Here is a 14,528-nt window from a genome sequence, read left to right on the forward strand (position 1 = left end):
TTATATTTTCTTGAACTTTCATTTTATTCCATTGCAGTTATATTGGTACAATTTTCATTGTTTATAAGACTGTCAATTAGTATTAATGTCTCTAAATGGTTTCTTTATAATCCCTTTTCTCATAAGCTTTACACTTTAATATCTATGTTTTTACTTTTTAAAATTTCATCATTTGTTTTATATCAGTTTGTTTTTTAATGTTTTTACTGTTTAAACATTTTGTCTGCATGTACACCTGCATTCTAGAAGAGGACATTAGATCCCCATTCAGATGGTCGTCAGATACCATGTGGTTACTGGGAATTGAACTCAGGACCCCAAAAAGAGTAGCCAGTACTCTTAACTGCTGAGTTACCTCAGCAGCACTTCAGTATCTGATTTTAATATCTATGTCCTAGACATGTGGTCCTGGTATGCAGAAGAGGTAGCCATCTTGTGCAGAAGAGGTAGCCATCTTGTTTGGCTACTCCTCTGTGACCTCAGGATTCTTTTGTCATGGTAATATTTTGTTGTCTCTTTAAGGTCTAGCTTAGGCTGGTCTGCTACTTTATCCTTCCCAGGCTACGTGTTATTTAGACATCTACAGCGTTTTATTAGAAAGTAACATATCCGTGACTTAAAACTGTAGGATATTATACTTTTGAGGTAATATTTCATTCCTTCTGAAACCATTTCTTTTGCCCCATTGGATTCTTACTCTTTCAAGCTGTTCTTCCTTATCTTGTCATTCTCAATATTATTACATACAGTTATGAAAATAAATTCTGTTTAGTGTGTGTTGTACCTAAATATCATAGTCATGGCTTATCTTAGAACTAGATTGTGACTAACATGTATTTTTTCTTTATTGTGAAGTGATAACATCTCTCAGAATTTAAGTTTGAGCTGCTCACCTTTCTGGGAACAGGGCATCAGTGTTATGTGAGAATACTCTGGTAAGTCCCTTTTTGTATTGTCCTTCTTTGGAGATTTTTTTAGGGGAATTACCTTGTCTTTGGTATATTTAGTTTATACATATATTGTGTTATGGAAACATATATACTTAATCATATCTAAGTTGCAATGAATTTGTTTTAAATGTAGAATATTTTAGATAAAAATATTTAACTGGAAATACTTTGAAAGTATTAACTTCAACTAGATAATCAATTTATCTTTTATATCCTGTTGACTGTATTCTTTTCTATTTTTATTTTTTAATAATTCATATTATTTGGTAATTCTTCCATATCTTGAAGTCTAGTTCATTACTAGTATTGTAAGTATGTTGGATGCTCAGCAGTAATTGACACTATAAAATCAAGTCCTTTTCATAATGTAAGATTGATCATATTCTCAGTATTTAAAATCCAGATGAAATATGTCTGATCATTATAGGACATCATTCCAGGTTCACATTTTCTGTAGTCTTTTGTTTCTATAAAAAATATATACCTGGAAATTATATGTGAACTTGTTTTTATTTCATTTTTCTGTTAATGAAGTAAACAGCCTGACAAAACATTGTTTATAAAAGGACTTATGTCAGATTAAATTTACAGGTAGTAGTTCCTTAAAAAATTCAAGAAGGAAGTCAAAGCAGGCACCTGGAGCAAAAATCATGGGGAAATACTGCTTACTCAATTGCTGGTATGCTCACATTCAGGTACCTTAATGCTTTTCTCTTTTTCAAAAACTTTGTGTTTCATACAATATATTTCAATGATATTTAATCCCTCCATCAGTTATGACAAAAGATTTTGTACCGATGTTGATAAGGGAAATTGGTCTGAAGTTCTTTTTCTTTTTTGGTTCTTTGTGTGGTTTAAGTATCAGAATAATTGTGGCTCCACCTCACGTTAGTCAGAATGGCTAAGATCACTCTCCTATCCACCCTATTTTGTGTCCTGCTTTAGTGCTCCTCAATATCTATTTTGAATGCCTAGATATTCCTTGATATTTGTTCCTTCACTGGAGAGTGTTCAACTTACAGTCTTTTATTTCTCTCTTTTTTTATTAATTTCTTTATTTACATTTCAAATGTGTTCAATACCTCTCCCAGTGCTTACTAACCCACCCACTCCCTCTTTCATGTCCTGGCATTCCCCTACACTGAGGCATGGAGCCTTCACAAGACCAAGATCCTCTCCTATCATTGATGTCCAATAAGGCCATCCTCTGCAACATATCCAGCTAGAGCTATGGGTCTCTCCATGTGCACTCTTTGGTTGGCGGTTTTGTCCCTGGGAGCTCTGGGGGTACTGGTTGTTTTATATTGTTGTTCCTCCTATGGAGCTGCAAACCCTGTCAGCTCCTTCAGTCCTTTCTCTAACTCTTCCATTGGGGACCCTGTGCTCAATCCACTGGATATCTATGAGCGTCCACTTCTGTATTTGTCAGGCATTGGCAGAGTCTCTCAGAGGATAGCTAAATCAAGCTCCTGTCAGCAAGCACTTCTTGGTATCCACAATAGTGTCTGGGTTTAGTAACTGTATATAGGATGGATCCCCAGGTGGGGAAGTCTCTATATGGTCTTTCCTTCAGTTTCTGCTCCATGATTTGACTCTGTAGCTCCTCTCATGGTTATTGTGATCCTCCTTCTAAGGACTGAAGTATCCACACTTTGGTCTTCCTTCTTTTTGAGATTCATGTGGTATGTGAATTATATCTGGGGTATTCTGAACTTTTGGACTAATATCCACTTATCAGTGAGTGCATATCATATGTGTTCTTTTGTGACTGAGTTACCTCATTCAGGATGATATTTTCTAGTTCCATCCACTTGCCTAAGAACTTCATGAGTTTGTTGTTTTTAATAGCTGCATAGTACTCCACTGTGTAAATGTACCACATTTTCTGTATTCATTTCTCTGTTTAGGGACATCTGGTTTCTTTCCAGCTTCTGACTATTATAACTAAGGCTGCAACGAACATAGGGTACCTTGTGTCCTTATTGCATGTTGGATATCTTCTGAGTATATGCCCAGTTTTCTGAGGAACTGCCATACTGATTGCCAGAGTGGTTGTACCAGCTTGCAATCCCAACAACAATGGAGCAGTGTTCCTCTTTCTCCACATCCTTGCCAGCATCTGCTGTCACCTGAGTTTTTGATCTTAGCCATTCTGACTAACATGAGGTGGAGCCACAATTACTCTGATACTTAAACCACACAAAGACCCAAAAAAGAAAAAGAACTTCAGACCAATTTCCCTTATCAATATTGGTACAAAATTACTCAGTAAAATTCTTGCAAATCAAATCCAAGAACACATCAAAACTATCATCCATTATGCTCACATAGGCTTCATCCCAGGGATGCAGTGATGGTTCAATATATAAAATCCATCAACATAGTCCACTATATAAAAAAACTCAATGATAAAAACCATATGAACATTTCATTAGATGCTGAGAAAGCATTTGACAAAATCCAACAACCCTTCATTATAAAAGTCTTGGAAAGGTCAACTTACTTTCTTAGACAAAATTATCTCCCTCTCACAGAAGCTAACAATTGCCAATAGATAAAAAGCTAGAGGTGGGATAGTATGTCAATTTCCTTTCTCCATACTTATATTTTATCTGACATGAGCTTGTGCAAGCTTTGGGTATGCTATCCAAACTTCAGAGAGTACACATGTTAAACTACCCTACTGTTTCTAGATGATATTATTTCTTTATACTTATCCATCATCTCTGGATCACATACTATTTTTCTTTCACCATGCTTCATGATCCTTGAGAGTATGTGTTGTTATATATAGGCTGAAATTGTGTATACCTTTTTTTTCTTGAACATTGGTCAGTTGTGAGTCTTGGTTTTAATCAGCATCTATTACAAATAGAATCTTCTTAGATGAAAATTAATAAATGCATTGATCCATGGGTACAAGAAGTCATTAATGTTTTAATACTATGTAATTTTAATTAAGTAGTAGTAGTACTTTTTTTCTAGGACTGTAACTTTTTTAGGTTCTTGGTACAAAATGATGTTACATATTGGTTTTATCTTATGGGATATGATTTTAATGCTATAAAAATATAGTTTGTTGGTCTAATAATGACCCTGCCACTATTAACTAGTGAACATATTTTGTCAGGGCATTTACTGTTGTAGCTAAGTATGACTTACCATTACTTTCCTCCTGTACCTTGCCAAGCACTCTCTAGCACTATGGATATTAGTCAGAGGACACATTTTATAAGCCAGTACATCTTGGTTCCTCCATGTTCTGTGACAATAGTGTGTAGTATCCTTACCAATAGGGTCTTAGGGCCAATTCTGAAGGATAACCAAGATCAACAACAGTAGCCTGTTTTATTAGAAGATATATAAAAACTCATTGACAAGCAACCCTCAAAAAGATAAACTCTTCATTGTACTGTGTTTTTCATTTGAAAGTTTGTGATGTCTAGCATAGTGATCATATTCCCATTGTAGGAGTACTCGGTTAAAAGTTTTTAAATAAATGTTCATGTTTAAAGTTTATGGGGCTTCTAAAATAGTAAGTTTCTATCAGGCTTTTTCATAGTTATTAATGCTATTTACCCCCCAACCCCACCCCATAAATTTTGTTCTATCGTGCCTTCCACTTCACTAACCCAAATTAATATTCCTATTCTATTTACTCCCTTTTAATCCAATGCATTTTTGTCTCCCCTTATTTGGAAGTCATTTCTCACAAACCTTTAATAAATATTTGCCCTATTCACACATATCTGGAGTTTCAAAGTGAACATCCAAAGATGAGAAGAAACATATCATCATTTCCTTTCTGGGTCTGGGTTAACTCACTCACAATAATTGTTTCCACCTTCATTCATTTGCACACAAATGCCATTATATTTTTCTTAATAGTTGAATACCATACCATTGTGTAAATACATTGCAATATCATTATTCAGTTATTAGTTGACAGATATTTAGGCTGATTATATTTTCTGGCTATTGTGAATAAAGCAACAATGATTATTAATAAATATGTATCTCTAGAGTAGGATGTTGATTCCTTGGTATATATCCAAGAACCATATGGCTGGATAATGTGATAGCTATATACTTAGATTTCTAGGTATTTTCCACACTTATTTCCATAGTGACTATACCAGGTTGCAATCTCATCAGCAGTGAATTATTGTCCCTGTTTCTACAAAGCCTTTCTAGCATTTATCATCAGTTGTTTTCTTGATGAAATGAAAGTTTAATTTTATTATTCTTCATGTATGTAGCTATCCAGTTTGGCTAGTACAATGTGTTGAAAATGTAATTCCCTAAAGCAGTGACTTTCATCCTGTGGGACACAATTCCTTTGGTACTCAAATGAACATCTTACAGGGTAACCAAATCCCATTGGAAAACACAGATATTTACATTATGATTAATAACAGTAGCAAACAAAAAAAATTTATAATGGAGGGTGACCACAACATGAGTAACATCATTGAAGGGTCGCCTTAAAAGAATCCTTAGGACCTATAGGAAAGATGGAAACCACTGGAAATCTGAAATGAATTGTTGTATAAGCTGATAAAAGTCAGGAAGCTGGAAGTGTATGCATCATAACTTCTATTGATGAATGAGTTTTATTTATGAAAGATCTAAGTTGGTTTTATAAGTATAATTCTTTAATATAAATCAAAGTTTAATAAGGACAATGAAATCTCTACCAATACTTCTGTTGTTCAGGATTGTTGTAGCTATCCAAGGCTTTTGTATTTTGATATGCAATTAAATATTGTCTTTTCAAATAATATTAATAAATGTAATGAATTTTATGGAGATTGTGAGGTATCTATTGATTATTTTGGGGGGATGGTTGTTTTTACAATATTATTTCTGCCCATCCACACTCAGGAAAAATCTTTCTGTTTTCTGGTATCTTCTGACATTTCCTTTTGAGTGTTTTGAAATTACCCCATAGAAAGAATAACAATATCAACCATCCAGATTCCCCAGAGCTCGCAGGCATTAAACCACCAGCCAAAGAGTACATATGGAGGAACCATGGCTCCAGCTGCATATGTAGCAGAGGATGGCCTTGACCACAATCAATGAGAGGAGAAGCCCTTGGTCCTGTGAAGGCTGCATTCCCCAGTGTAGGGGAATGCCAGAGCAGGGAGGCAGGAATGTGTGGGTGGGTGGGGGAACACTGTCATAGAAGCAAGGAGAGGGGCGATGGGATAGGGAGTTTCTGGAAAAGGGGCTAACATTAGAAATGTAAAAGAAGAAAATATCCAATAAAAAAGCAAAAAGAAAAGCAAAAAGAAAAGCAAAATGTCTTTTCACTTCATTGGTTAAAATTATTCCAAGAATGCTTTGAATAAATTGTTAATGATATTGTTCCCTTTATTTCTTTCTCAGTGCATTTGATTTTTATATATATAAAGAGTACTGAATATTTTTTGTTAGTTTTATATTCTCTTTTTGCAGAATATAGTCATCAGCCATAAGCTACAGAAGTTTTCAGGTACCATGTTTAAGATCTTTTATGTATATAATATCCTGTGTAAGTAAAGATACTTTGACTTGTTCCTTCCCTGTTTGTATCCCCTTTGTATTTATCATGTGTCTTATTGTTCTAGCTTGGACATGAAGAACAATACTGAACAGGAATCTTGTCTTGTTCCTAGTTCTAGAGGAAAAGTTCTCTGTTTTTGCTTTGTTTTTTAATTTTTATTAGGTATTTTCTTCATTTACATTTCAAATGCTATCCCAAAAATCCCCCGTACCCCCTCCCACTCCCCTACCCACCCACTACCACTTTTTGGCCCTGGTGTTCCCCTGTACTGAGGCATATAAAGTTTGCAAGACCAAGGGGCCTCTCTTCCCAGTGATGGCCAACTAGGCCATCTTCTGCTACATATGCAGCTAGAGACACGAGCTCCGGGAGTACAGGATGTTTTGAGTGTCTTTCCATTTAACATTGTGTTGGTTGTAGGCTTTTCTGTGAGCCAACTTTATTATGTTAATGTATATTCCTTGGATCTCTTGTTTCTCTAAGACTTTTATAATGAATGGGTGTTTTAAATATTATCTAACACGGAGATTTGATTTTCTGATTTTGATCCTTTGGTGTGCTGTATGTCTCTTGAATATTGATTTGCATTTAGTTTCTTTTAGTGTATGGAAACTTTCTTTCATGATTTTATTGAAAATATGTTCTTTGCTTTTGACCTGGTATTTGCAGGTTTGATGTATTTAAATTGTTCTAGAGTATCTGTGTGTTTGTTTTCATTTAACATTTTTTTGTGCTAAGTGATCTAATTAGCCAATATTTCTACCTTGTGATCAGGATACATTCTCTATTTCCCTTATTTCAATTTATTGGAGAGGCTTTCCTATGAATATTTTGTTTGAATTTTTTAATATGAATATGTTCTTTCATTTCCTTTCATTTTATCTCTTTTTCAGAGACTATCTTATAGTAAAATTCATTTTCATATTTAAGTTGTTTAAGTTATTGAATTCAAATGAGTTTTCTTAATCTTTGCTATGGCATTTATTTAAATCCTCTCGACTTGTTTGATTATGTTTCTTTTTGATGTTTTGAAATTATTGTCTTATAAAACAACTAGGTCCATTTTCTCAAGAAATATTACTATGAGAATATTAAATTTTGATGGAGAATTGTTGTTTTGGGTATTTATGTTTGTGTATTTGTGATAGGCTCTAGGCATTTGAACTAAGGTAACTGGTAGTAATTATTGGTATGTATATATTAGTCCTCTTTAGTTAAGTGAGTGTTATAAGTTCTGTTTCCCACTACTCCAACTTTTCAGGTGGTTGACCAGCTGTATGAGATTTAGAATTCAGTCTTTGTGTGATTCTGTTTGGTTGTTCAAACTGAGACAGTTTCATGCAAAATGAGGTTTCAGAGGCAAGGGACAGGCTGCACAGGATCCTCAGAGTCAGTCTTCAAGAGTATCATATACAAGTACCAAACCCAGACACTATTGTGGATGCCAAGAAGTGCATGCTGAAAGGAGCCTGATATGGTTGCCTCCTGAGAGGCCCTGCCAGAACCTTACAAATACAGAGGCAGATGCTAGCAGCCAACCATTGGACTGAGCTTGGGGTCCCCAAGAGAGGAGTTAGAGAAAGTACTGAAGGAGTTGTAGGGGTTTTCTAGCCCATAGGAAGAGCAACAGTATCAACAACCAGACCACCCAGAGCTCTCAGGGACTAAGCTATCAACCAAGGAGTACACATGGCTCCAGCTGCATATGTAGCATAGGATAGCCTTGTCATGCATCAATGGGAGGAGAGGTCCCTGTTCCTATGAAGGCTAGATAGATGCCCCAGTGTAGGAGAATTGAGAACGAGGAGGTGGAAGTGGCTGGATGGGTGGAGAAACACCCTCATAGAAGCAAGGAGAGGGAGGATGGGAAAGGGTGTTTCCAGGAGGAAACTGGGAAAGGGGATAACATTTGAAATGTAAATACAAAATATCCAATAAAATAGAAAAAAATATGAGGGAGCTGCAAAGGAGTTTTACTTAGGCAATGAGTACTGCAGGAACTGGTCATATGAGTTTGGGATTCTTGCCCAGTCATGTGGTCCTCAGGCAAGTTATGATTTTTCATGAAGTTGCTGGTGTAGAGATAGTGCCCTTCCCCTGGAATGGAGTAATCATCTAGTATCAGGGGTGGATGAGGCCAACAATGCTATTCTAGTGTTAGTGAAGAGACAGAGCCATGTGTGTACAATGCTTATAAATGGATGTAATGGTGTACATCTAAGCTCTCTGACTAAAGGTGGGGGGCTAAGTGTACTTGGGAGGTATGCATGGGGTTAAGAACATATTTAGTTATCTTGACCTTAAGATACTATATAGGAATGGGTATAGATTGTTAGTCAAGACAAGTCAGCCTTATGCACATCACATGGGTGAGTAGATCTGTTGATATGGCTATAGTGCCTATGCCTGGAGATGGGTGACTCTCATATAGTAGAAATTGCTATAGTGAGAGGCAAGAACCATATACCTGTATAACAAATGGGCTAAATGTCTACAGCAGAAGTGGACAAAGTATGCCGTGTTGGCAGAGTTGCTTTTGTATTGGAAAGTCTAGTCTACCTGGCTAGGAATGGAGACAGGGTTGTTCTTTCTGAATAGATGGGACTAGTAGTACATATTAGAGCTCCTATCTGAAGTGAGTATGTGGAAATGGGCTCAGGAAAGATGAGACATTCATTTCTTAGGCAGGTTATAAAAGTTTCAGCTAGCCTTTTTTCATGGACCTCAAGACCACACAGCTAGGCATGGCACTACCTATACTGAGCTGAGTCCTCCACTATCAATCATTAATCAAGACAATCTCTTACAGACATGGTAACATGCCAATGCAATCTGAGCAATGTCATAGTTTACAGTCATTCTTTACAGATGTCTCATAATTTTTCCAAGTTAACAATGAAAACTAACTTCTAAAATATTTGACTATTCACAAAACTATTTTACAACATACTAGTGAGTTTTGTTTTCAATATTCTGGTAACAGGTCTAAACTTACCTCATTTACATTTTTAGTTTCAGATTTTTCTTTTATGAAAAATTCTCCTTGTCATTTTCTACTTTTCAGGATTTTTTTAATATAGCACTGTCATCACTACTTAAAGTTTCAAATTAGTGTATTATTTCTGCATAGATATGATCTTATAGAATCATTATAATTATTACACTTTGTTTACATTCATATTTGATCTTATATCAAATAAGTTGAGCATTGAACCTAAGACACTCTTATTTAGAGCATATATTCCTCTTGGTTAATACTTTTTAATGTGAAGACAGAATTTTATTTTTATTTATTTATTTATTTATTGGATTCTGAATTGACTAGTTATCCTTCCTGTACAAAAGGAATCTCATCTCAGGTCAGTCTTACATTTTACTCATAGAAGGTCACTTTTTTCTGTCATTATTCTCTATAAGTGCCCAGAGTTGTTTACTGAGCCAAGGTTACCTGATATAGACACAAGGAATTAAGCCAGGCCAGTTGAAGAAGCCATAAGACTGAGACTATGACAGCTTTATTGAGAGCAATCAGACTTTTTTATACAAGTATCAGAAACAGGATATACATGCAATTACCAGGATCAATTCGGTTGTAGTTGCCAGGATACAGTGATGTTTGCAATCTTTACAGGGTACACAAGATTAATGTCTAATACCAGCTGTCCCATCAAGTTTGCATGTTTCCTCAATGTCTAATGGAACATACAGAGAAACATAAAACTGCCTGAACACTTTACTGTCTGAGGCAATGTTTTTGTCTCTCAAAAACTGGAAAGCACACTGTGGCCCAGGATGCATGGACTCTAAGCTATAAAAACTTCTAACTATGCCTTTCAAGGCAGCTAGACCAAAACAAGTTCATGATTCCCCACAATTCTTGACTTCTTTACATGTTTCAGGTTCATTTATGTACTATCAACTTCTGATTATTTTTCTTCCATTCAGTATGTAAACAATTATTTTAAGATAGTCAAACAGTATTCTCTGGTGCTCCTGTACCATAATATGCATAATTACTAATTACTCCAATATTATTACTGCCACTGTGATTATTATTATTATAGTAACATGAATGAAATAAATATATTTATTCTGTACAAAAAATCATTATGAATTTATATTTACATGCTAACATTCAGTTTTCATCTAATTTTTTAGTAGATAATATCTCATACATATTAGAATGGTCTAAGATCTTTACTGTGAGAATGTTCCAAATTTTGTTAGTTGTCAGTGATTAGTCCACCAAATTTATCTCAATTTATTGTACTACAGAATGGAAAAGTTATTGAGGCAGCATTTGCAAACTGTTGAGGAAGTATATGACATAAATTATTAGGTTTATTTAAGTAATATAATAGTTGTCAGGGTTGCTTCTAAATTGAAATTGACAATATAAGAAATGTGTTATAAAATTCTGGTCGGCAAATATAAAATTATAGAAAAGTATAAAGAGATGGATAAAGTAGTTGGTATACACAGAAGCCTCTCAAAAACTCATCTTTGATGATGATGATAGAGAAAAGTGAAATATCACCATGTGAAATATTTAATTCTCCAGTAATGAAGACTAAAACATAAAGTAATGTTATTGATCTTATCTATGTTTTGAAATAATATAAACAGATGATGAGAGAAAACTTGAAAACTGTATAATATAGTTTACCATTTATAGAGAAGACACACAAACACACAGACAAATACACATACATATACACATACACACTCACACAGAGAGGAGACAAGGTAATGATAATGAAATTTAAGTCTCAGCATGCAGGCCACAGTCTTTTTTTAATCAGGAAGTATGTATCACATTAGATCAAAATCAAATATAATCCATATACACTTAAATTTCAATGCTGATATTATATGACAGACTACAAGGTTTTGTTTTGTTTGCTTTTTAAAGCTTTCTGAGGGTTTTGGTGTGGGCATATTCTTTATTTAATGCAAGGCACATACATTAAAAATAAAACACCATTGTATCCTTCCAAGACCACAAGTAAAATTAAAATAATTTTTGATTATTCTAACGAATTTGGTACCAAATAGGTCCTTCATTACATAATTCAGATAACTACTATCATAAAATTCCCTTAAGTGTGCATATATGTTTCTACACTATAAAATACTATAACTTTCTGTTCTATGATTATCCTTGGATTCTGAAATTTACCTTTCTTCAGAAAATGTTTTACCTTTTAATGGAAGTAACAATATGTGTAAATGTCATCATATCTAAACTTGTCCTGTATTCTGAAAATTGATATAGAGGGATTATTTTTAATTACTCTTTACAGCCATGTAAATAATGATATTCCAGTTTCTGACCATTTCAATTTTGGCATTTGTTTGCTGAAAGTACTGCAATAGAAATATAAAATCTTCTTGATATTCAATTAATGGATAATTAACAATTTTATTTTTCAGAACTGTTATTCATATTGACATAAATCAACAGTTCTCTGAAGCTTCCATGCTTAATAACTTTGGACCTCTTGATCTAGACCTGTGCACTCCGATTTATCTATCATCAGTGAGAAATTTCCAACTACACCAGAAGTAAACATAAAGTGAAACTTATCAACCATCTTTAAGGGCAGTAGTTCATATCAGCTTGTCACATTCACCAACTCTAGTTAAACTTTAATTCATCAGTATCAAAGAGACAATTGTTGCAGATAACATCATTTTATGTTATCCAGTTTAAGGGAAACTGACTTGATTTTATGGGAAGCACTGTAGCTGATCTAGCCTGTAACTAGATTTGAAGTTGAGTATATTTGAAGAGGTTTCTGACTCAGTAACAGTTCAAATTGTGAGCTCTGTCTTACTTAGTGAGGACTCAGACAGGAACGTCATGCTTTGCCTTCAGAATGAAACTAATGAAATGGAAAACCCTACTGAACCTCTGAATGAGAGGCCTTGTTTGTCCTCTGAAGTTGATTCTACTTCATTTATGGCAGCTCTTGAATTCCCACTACAAGAAATGGAGCAAAGTTTTGGTTTGGTCACAACCACAGCCACAGAGGTGGCTGAGGAAGAGTTTGATGGGGAAAACATGATGCAATTCGAGGTTTTAAAAGATGACAAACCATATGAAGTTTTCCCCTTGTCTAACAAGGAAGAGTCAGTAGTTAGCCAAGCATGGTTCACAAGTAAGCAAGCTAAGGATGCTCTAACTAATCAAGGACAGAAATGGAAGCAGGGGATGTGGTCCAAGGAAGAAACAGATATTCTGAGGAACAACATTGAAAGGTATATGAAGGACCACGGAGTAGAGAATCCTGCAGAAATCATTTTTAAGATGTCAAAAGGTAAAAGAAAAGATTTCTACAGGTCTGTATCATTGGGTCTGAATAGACCTTTGTTTTCAGTTTATAGAAGAGTGGTCCGAATGTACGACGACAAAAACCATGTGGGTAAGTACAGCCCTGAGGAAATAAAGAGGCTGAAGGAGCTCTGGCAGAAGCATGGCAATGACTGGATAACAATAGGGGCCGCCATGGGAAGAAGTCCATCTTCGGTCAAAGACCGGTGCCGACTGATGAAGGATACTTGCAACACGGGGAAATGGACTGAAGAAGAAGAACAGATTCTTGGCGATGTGGTTCATGAATTGACATGCACTGAGGTGGATGAGAAAGTTACCCACGGTGTGTGTTGGGCAAAAGTGGCTCAACGAGTGGGTACTCGCTCAGCAAAGCAGTGTCGTGCTAAATGGCTCAACTACTTGAACTGGAAACAGACTGGTGGTATTGAGTGGACAAGGAAAGATGAAGTCACTCTCATCCAAAGGCTAGCAGAGCTTGATGTATCTGACGAAAGTGAAATTCGCTGGGATGAATTAGCTAAAGGATGGGAAAGTGTTCGTTCACCACAATGGCTGCGAAGTAAATGGTGGGTCATCAAAAGGCAAATTACAAATCACAAGGATTTTGCATTCCCAGTCCTAGTAAGATGTCTTCAACAAGAATATGAAAGCCAAAATGCCAGCCTCAGGTTTTGGGAGAATATATCAGTATCTGAAGTACCAGATAGCAACCCTGGTATCATTGTTCAACAAGTCCCCTTTGGAGTCACAAGTATAAAAGATAATAACGCATCCATCTGTACTGACCCCATGGTAGGACTGCAAATTTCATTCCAGCTCATCCCCACGCCCTCAACAGTATTACCTGATGCTGTTGTTGACACTGAAACCATAACCCTGTTCACTGGACCTCAGTAGATATGTGAGATTCTCCCTTCTTTCCATATGTTTTCCTCTCCCTTGCCTTAAACCTATTTCCTTCAAACAAGTTCAACTCATGACCTTCCTTTAACTCTGACCATTTGTTTCACATTAAGCCTGACAGCTGTTACACCGAATCCTTCTAGCCCTTCACGTTTCATCATTTATCCCCATAGCATCCTGTTGAACATTCCAATCAATTTTATGTGGCATGTGGTATACCAAGAATCATCACTAAATTGTTACCAAAATGATATGGCATTTTTTCACATTCCAAGCAGAAATAGCAGTCAAAGATGATATCTATTTTTAAGATTTTTGCAGATTTTAATGCATTCAAAGCAGACAATTTCCCTGATGTAGTTCTTTAGCTAAGATGTCTCTGCTGCCATAAATGAATGATGCTCTTATTTATAAGTTCAGACCCACAAAACAGCAAAGAATTAATGAACCATGCTATAAATACAGCTGAAGAAGAATTTTCCAACACCAACCAGAAGGAGAAGAAGAAGAAGAAGAAGAAGAAGAAGAAGAAGAAGAAGAAGAAGAAGAAGAAGAAGAAGAAGAAGAAGAAATTCACTCAGATTTATTGAGTGCTTATGTTTCTGAGGAGTTAGTCACTCATCATAGTAGAGCAAGTACATTAAACAAGTAGTGAAAAAAAAAAACATGATTTTTGCTCCTTCACTACCTAAGTTGATTAAGGCAGCGGATTTTATAGGTACTGAATCAGTGTTGCCTGTCAGAACACTAACAAGTATCATTGAATAACCAAAGCTTAAATCCAGTAATA

At 35.4% G+C, this 14,528-nt stretch overlaps 1 long non-coding RNA gene and 1 pseudogene across 1 annotated transcript; both read left to right on the forward strand.

Annotated features, from left to right (window-relative positions):
* Nucleotides 1–573: 573 nt before the first annotated feature.
* LOC110286187 (uncharacterized) lies at nt 574–12,111 on the forward strand. The gene is made up of 4 exons (XR_015047084.1): nt 574–645; nt 856–935; nt 1,542–1,645; nt 11,932–12,111. It is a non-coding gene; the product is annotated as an uncharacterized LOC110286187 (long non-coding RNA).
* A 169-nt stretch (nt 12,112–12,280) lies between these two features.
* LOC110286927 (cyclin-D-binding Myb-like transcription factor 1 pseudogene) lies at nt 12,281–14,282 on the forward strand (annotated as a pseudogene).
* The last annotated feature ends 246 nt before the right edge of the window (nt 14,283–14,528 follow it).

This window comes from Mus caroli, unplaced genomic scaffold (genome assembly GCF_978045245.1).
Source record: "Mus caroli unplaced genomic scaffold, Mus_caroli_1 scaffold_5, whole genome shotgun sequence".
NCBI lineage: Eukaryota > Metazoa > Chordata > Mammalia > Rodentia > Muridae > Mus > Mus caroli.